Source organism: Cajanus cajan, chromosome 2, assembly GCF_000230855.2.
Source record: "Cajanus cajan strain Asha chromosome 2, NIPB_CcT2T_4, whole genome shotgun sequence".
Taxonomy (NCBI): Eukaryota; Viridiplantae; Streptophyta; class Magnoliopsida; order Fabales; family Fabaceae; genus Cajanus; species Cajanus cajan.
This window is the reverse complement of record NC_138518.1, coordinates 45,273,164-45,280,790: the sequence shown is the minus strand read 5'-3', so window position 1 is coordinate 45,280,790 and position 7,627 is coordinate 45,273,164. Positions and strand designations below refer to the sequence as shown.

The window sequence follows — 7,627 nt, the reverse complement described above, 5'->3', positions numbered from 1 at the left end:
AAAGGTGGCGGTGGAAGGAAAAGGTAATGTCCTCATCCGACTAAAGAATGGAGAACATCAATTTATTTCCAACGTATATTATGTGCCAAGCATGAAGAGCAACATCTTGAGCTTAGGACAACTCTTAGAGAAAGGTTATGATATTCAACTTAAGAATAATAACCTTTCTATAAGAGATAACACAAGTAGATTCATTGCAAAGGTGCCAATGACGAGAAATAGAATGTTCGTGCTCAACATTCAAAGTGATGGCCCACAATGTCTCAAGATGTGCTACAAAGACCAATCGTGGCTTTGGCATCTTCGATTTGGCCATCTTAATTTTAAAGGATTAGAGTTGCTCTCCAAGAAGGCAATGGTGAGAGGGCTGCCTTGTATTACTCACCCCAACCAAGTCTGTGAAGGATGTCTACTTGGAAAACAATTTCAATTGAGTTTTCCAAAGGAGTAAGACTCAAGAGCTCAAAAGCCATTAGAACTCATACACACAGATGTGTGCGGACCAATCAAGCCAATATCACTTGGTAAAAGTAATTATTTCCTTCTCTTCATTGATGATTTTTCAAGAAAAACATGGGTATATTTCTTAAAAGAAAAATCAGAAGTATTCGAGAACTTCAAGAAGTTTAAAGCCCATGTTGAGAAGGAAAGTGGCCTTCTGATCAAAGCTTTGAGATCCGATCGTTGAGGAGAGTTCACATCAAAAGAGTTTCAGAAGTATTGTGAAGACAATGGAATTAGACGACAATTGACAGTGCCAAGATCGCCTCAATAAAACGGAGTGGCTGAAAGGAAGAATAAAACAATCTTGGAGATGGCAAGAAGCATGCTTAAAAGTAAGAGACTTCCAAAGGAGTTTTGGGCTGAAGCTGTTGCATATGCAGTCTATCTAACCAACCGCTCTCCAACAAGAAGCGTTAGTGGAAAAACATCACAAGAAGCATGGAGCGGTAGAAAACCAGGTATTTCTCATCTTAGAGTCTTTGGAAGCATAGCTCATGTGCATGTGCCAGATGAGAAACGAAGTAAACTTGATGACAAAAGTGAAAAATACATCTTCATTGGTTACGACGCCAAACTCCAAAGGGTACAAACTCTACAATCCTGATTCAAGGAAAACAATCATCAGTCGGAATGTAGTGTTTGATGAAGAAGGAGAATGGGATTGGTCGACAAATTGTGAGGATCATACCTTTTTCCCGTGCGTTGAAGAAGATGATGTGGAACAACAACAACAAACGCAAGAGACACCTACTACTCCACCCACTTCACCAAATACAACCCTTCAAGATTTTGAAAGCTCAAGTGAAAGAATGCCACGTTTTCGAAGTCTCCAAGAAATATATGAGGCAACCGAAAATCTAGACAATGTTACCTTATTCTGTTTATTTGCAGACTGTGAGCCCATGAACTTCCAAGAAGCAATTTGAAAGAAGAGTTGGAGAAATGCAATGGATGAAGAGATCGAGGCAATAAAGAAGAATGATACTTGGGAGCTAGTCTCGCTTCCAAAAGAACACACAGCAATTGGTGTCAAGTGGGTCTACAAAGCAAAGAAGGACTCCAAAGGAGAAGTTCAGAGATACAAAGCAAGATTGGTAGCGAAGGGCTACAGTCAAAGGGCTGGCATCGACTATGACGAGGTATTTGCTCCTGTTGCTCGACTAGAAACTGTTAGACTTATTATATCATTAGCAGCTCAGAATAATTGGAAGATACATCAAATGGATGTCAAATCTACCTTCTTAAATGGAGTTCTAGAAGAAGAAGTCTACATTGAGCAACCACAAGGATATGAAGTTAAAGGAGAAGAAGATAAAGTCTTGAGATTAAAGAAGGCTCTTTATGGATTGAAACAAGCTCCGAGAGCTTGGAATGTTCGGATTGACAAGTACTTCAAAGAAGCGAATTTCATCAAGTGTCCATATGAGCATGCACTCTATATCAAAGCTCAAGGTAAAGATATTTTGATTGTATGCTTGTATGTCGATGACTTGATCTTTACAGGGAACAATCCAAGCATGTTTGAGGAATTCAAGAAGGATATGACCAAGGAATTTGAAATGACCGACATGGGGCTTATGGCATATTATCTCGGAATTGAAGTAAAGCAAGGAAACAAAGGAATTTTTATTACTCAAGAAAGCTATGCTAAAGACCTCCTCAAGAAGTTCAAGTTGGATGATGCTAATCCAGTTGGCACTCCTATGGAATGCGGCATCAAGTTGAGTAAGGATGAAAAGGGAGAAAAGGTGGATCCAACCCTCTATAAAAGTCTTGTTGGAAGTTTGCGCTATTTAACTTGTACAAGACCAGACATTCTCTATGCCGTTGGAGTCGTGAGTCGGTACATGGAAGCTCCAACAACTACTCACCTCAAGACTGCGAAGAGGATTCTTCGATATATCAAAGGTACGACAAGCTTTGGCCTATACTACTCAAATTCTAACAATTACAAGCTTGTTGGATATAGTGATAGCGATTGGAGTGGAGATATGGATGACCGAAAGAGCACAAGTGGATTTATGTTCTACATGGGAGACACAGCCTTTACTTGGATGTCCAAGAAGCAGCCTATTGTCACTTTGTCTACATGTGAAGCAGAGTATGTAGCTGCAACTTCATGCGTTTGCCATGCTATTTGGCTACGCAACCTATTGAAGGAGTTAAGCTTGCCACAAGTGGAGCCAACAAAGATTTACGTGGACAACAAGTCGGCAATAGCATTAGCAAAAAACCCAGTCTTCCATGATCGAAGTAAGCACATCCACACCCGTTACCATTACATTAGAGAATGCATCAGCAACAAGGATGTGCAAATGGAATATGTGAAGACGCATGATCAGGTAGCAGATATCTTCACCAAACCACTGAAGAAAGAAGTCTTTATGAAGATGAGAAGTTTGCTTGGAGTACAAAATCAAGTTTAAGAGGGGGTGTTGGAATATAAATTGATTTTGTATGTTGGGCTTAAAAGATAAAAGCCCAATATTAGCAAAGGCCCAAATAGAATTCTAGAAAATCCTATCTAAAAGATTCTAGAATGATGTACAAAATATCTATAGATGTTTATCCATAAGATGTATCTAGATAAGTTTAGAAAAGTTTAGAATTGTAGGAATGTTTTAGAAAGTTCTAGAGAAAGAATTATAGCCCTTAGATGAATGTTGTGGTGGCAAGATCCTAGCCATTGGTTAAGGAGGTGCCACTAGTATAAATAGGGGATGGTTGTATCATTTGGATGTAAGCCAAAAAGTTTAGAAGCATTCAATACAACAAGCCTTTCTTTCTCTTAAAATCTTCCATCCTCTCCCAATCTTAAACACTTCCTTCTAGCCTTTAAAGTTTCTTCCCAACATCACTAGCGCCTTAAGAGAAGGTAATTGTCCAAATGGTGGAAGTGACAAGCAATAGTTGCAGTCGCTGATATGAAGGAGCATAACATTAGAATATGAAGAGTTGCTAAGCCATTTTGGAAAGCTTGTGCCACTTAGTATCTGATGGTGAATTTCTTTAAATTTGTTGATGGTTGTAGGTTCTCAAGTACATCTTTCACAATTTGCGAATCTTGAGGATCTCTTCCCCACTCCAGTGTAAGCTCCTCAATTTGCTTTTTTTTTCTTCATGTTGGCTTGAAATGCATCCATGGGATCAACAACATTTTGTAGCTTCAAAATGGAAAGGTTACCTCGTAGGAAAAGAAATTTTCCTAATTCTTTGATCCTTAATCCGTCTTCCCTTCCTAAAACAAAGGAAGTCAATGTACGAAGATCCTGTAGTTTGCATATTTGTGTACGAAGATCCTTAATCTTTCCTGAAAGCTGAATAAGAAATTTACAATTTTCTAATTTCAGAGTTTGCAAATTGTAAAGTGTAAAGGTTGCATCAGGTAGTCTTTTGATGGAAGTAGAGGAAAGATCAAGATACCGCAAAAGCACCAAATTTCCAATTGAATCAGGCAACTCAATGATATTTTTGTATTTTGACAATGACAGTGTTCGCAAACATCTTAGTTTTAGCAGCCAACCATGTGAAACCCTTTTGGTTAAGTAATAATAAGATCCATATGGGGACTGTGGTAGAAAGGTGCGCACAAACTTTAGCTCATACAAGCCCTCAAATCTTTTAGAGATATCAAATTCTTTCATACGAAATGCTAGATGACGAGCAGTTCTTGGGATTTCATCACCATCAAAGTTGTATGAACTTTTTCCTGATACTAGTCTAGCTAAATCATAGATGAGATCATGCATTCGAAACTTTTCCTCTGTTATAGCTTTGTCTCTTTCAATTAAAGATCTAGATAACAATTCATTAAAGCATTCATCACCTACTGATTCCAATGATTTCTCTCCATGGATTTGTTGAAGAAAGCCTTCAGCCATCCATAACAAAATCAATTCCTTCCTATCCAACAAATGTTGTTTGGGAAAAATTGAGCAATAAGCAAAATATCTTTTCAAATGTGCCGGAAGATGAAGATAACTTATGCGTAAAGCAGGTGTAACATCGTTATGTGCCCATAAGTTGCTGTTCAAAATTCTACTCCATTCCTCTACATCAACAACTGATCTCAAAAGACCTCCCAATGTTTTAGCTGCTAGTGGTAGGCCATAGCATTTTCTTGCAAGTTTTCTACCAATTTCTTCTAGCATTGGATATTTGTTGAATCCTTCATTTCCAAATGCATGTTTTGCAAGTATACACCAACAATTTTCATCTGTTAGACGTTTCAGCTCACATATGGGAAATGTGTGTGTTATTTGTGCAACTCTATGTTGTCGGGTTGTCACAATGATCTTACTTCCCTTCTTTCCACTGGTAAAAGGTGCTATTAAATGATTCCAGTCATTGTATTTTTCATTCCAAAGGTCATCGAGCACAAACAAGATTTTTTTATCACTCAAGTTGTTCTTCAATTCAACCCGAAGTGCATCTAAATTAATACTATCAATCTTTTTAGAAGTGACAGATTCAACAATTGTCTTCGTAACTCTAAACACATCAAAATCATCAGATACCCATGCCCAAGTTGTCAAATCAAAATGCTTCTGCACTGCATTATTATTATAAAGACATTGAGCTAAGGTTGTTTTTCCAAGACCACCCATGCCCAATATTGTCAGCACTTCTATATGATTGTTCTTCCCATCTTCATCAGATAGAAGCATTCTCAATAGCTTCTCTTTGTCATCCTCCCTTGCTACAACAACAGAATCAACCAATGAATCTGTAACTGTTCTGTAAGATACTCTCCTAGAAACACTTTGCAAACCAAGAATATCTTTATGTTTCACAAAATGTTCTAGCCTTGTAGATATTACTTCAAGCTTGGAATTGATACTCCTATAAAATTGGTTAAAGGGAGAAGAAAGTAATGATCTGACCTGGGTAGTGAAGGTTTTAGATTCTCCCTCCACCTTGCACCTCAGAGAATCTGTGTTGATTTCATCCAACAAGTCCTCAGCATCTAAGACAACATCTTTGAGCTCACCAAGCCATGCCCTCACTGCAAGATCAGTTATCTGTTTTTCCTCAGCATCATTCAGCACAACATTGAGTGACAACAACTTTATCTTCAGCTCATCCAAGAGAGAAACATTGAGCTTTCTGTTGGAAAAGTAATCTCGAAACTCTGAAGAAGTAATCCTATTCAACAAGGTTTGCAAAGAAGCAGAGATGAGAGCGTCTCCCACCATAGCAAAGGCCATTTCTTCTCTTGTTTAGCAAATTGTATACGAACTCTGAAGGTGATTTAGTTGTGAGTAATCGAGGTATGATAATGCTTAATTCGTGTAAATGATTTGATTCACGGTGATGTAAACGCTTTAACAACTGTTTTTTTAATAAAAAATTATTGACTGACCAATAGTATATTTTATTTGCTTCCGTTGAGAAAACAAAAAAATGCAATAGTAATTTCATAGGATGACTCAGTGAAAGCAACTTAAGAAAGGGACCATACCCTCTGCATTTTGACGTTTTCATCATTGTATACTTCTTCTGGCCTAACCGGGGAAGAAATCCTGTTTCAAACAAAAAGATATATGAATACAACAAAACTGTTTATCATGTGGCAGAAAGAGATTTGGTGGTAATTAAATAGCATTTAGAATTCCAGTAATCCAGTGAAATGCAGCAAAAAAACTTTAATAGTTAAGAGGCTGAGCTTTTTAAGAGGCTCATTCTTGTTACTGCTTCCCCAAGGTGAGTTCTGTACTACTAGGATTCTATTATTTGTTTATGAAAAATGTTATTATTTAATAGTGTTTATGAAAAATGTTATTATGAATCTGTAGAAAACATTACACTGATAACAATGAAGATGGAATTTAAGTACTCATTTGATATATGATATATATAAATTGCAAGAAGCCACTCAAACACAACACGCATAATTAAAAAATAAAAAATAAAAAAAATTTCCTGTCCCATGTGTTGACTTGAATTTTTGGAACAATACTTTTCAAATATACTTTCTAATTTGGAAGTTTGCTGCATATATTCAATTTAGAAACCAAACAGCCGGCCATGCCGGCCAATTCCTTTAAAAATACACAAGTTTTATGCTATCCATTAATTATGTGATTAATTATATTTTAAGTCTAAATTATTACAATTAAATGGTATATAATGCCTTCTCTAGGTCATGATAGTTTAAAAGTTAAATTTAGAAAAAAAAATTAACGTTTTGAGGTTTGATCCATTTATGACTTAATCAATTACCTTTTAAAATGTGTATCTTGATTCTTAAAGTGTGCTAAACAACCCCTCTATTAACTTTTCTATGAAATACTGACGCAATGCATATACAGTATGTGATTATAATTTTGTTTTTGTTTTTTAATTTCTCTCTATAAATGAGTCATGTGTTTTAGTTCTTTACCTTCTAAATAAAGTGTTTCTATCTATAATATTTTTTAAGTGTGATCTCTGTTCTTCACTATATTTTCAATCAGTTTTTCATCAGCAGGAGAATTCCACCATCTCTACTTATCCATTTCTTTTTGCATAATATACAGGCCACCGTAAATTTGGACTACATTCATACGTAGTATATTAAATCCCACACCATTGAACTATGCTTGAATTTCTATTTTCCATTAATGGATAAATAAAATGCTTCTATCATGAGACCACGCAACCCACATAAAACTTATGCCAGTAAACCAAACCAAATTAAACAGCTTGATTCCGATTTATCCTAACCAATCTACTACTCAAACCCAACCACGAGAAACCTACATCATTACAACGCCAATATGAACTCTTTCCAGATCCAGAACGGTCCATTCTAGACCCCTTCGTTATGCATTAATTTCATATCTGGAACGACCCGTTGTTAAACCAGAACTACTCGTTCCAAAGTTGAGTTTAGCACATAACTGCCTGTGCTGGAACGGTCCGTTCCAAACTAAGGTTTTAGGCCTTTTTTGTAGTTTGAAACGCCCTTTCTAGTTTGAGAACGACCCGTTCCAGTTGGGGAATGAGTCGTTCCGTTTTGGGAATAACCCATTCTAGGCTACTAAGTCAGCTTTTGTTGGGCTTTAGGCTTTCTGATGTCATGTCCTATTGTTTCCATGCTTGGGAGGTCCTTTTCTTCAAAAATAGAAGTCTATTTCATTGT

At 36.7% G+C, this 7,627-nt stretch overlaps 1 pseudogene; it reads right to left on the bottom strand.

Annotated features, from left to right (window-relative positions):
* Window positions 1-3,602: 3,602 nt before the first annotated feature.
* On the bottom strand, window positions 3,603-6,231 carry LOC145954288 (putative disease resistance RPP13-like protein 1 pseudogene; annotated as a pseudogene).
* Between the last annotated feature and the right edge of the window lie 1,396 nt (window positions 6,232-7,627).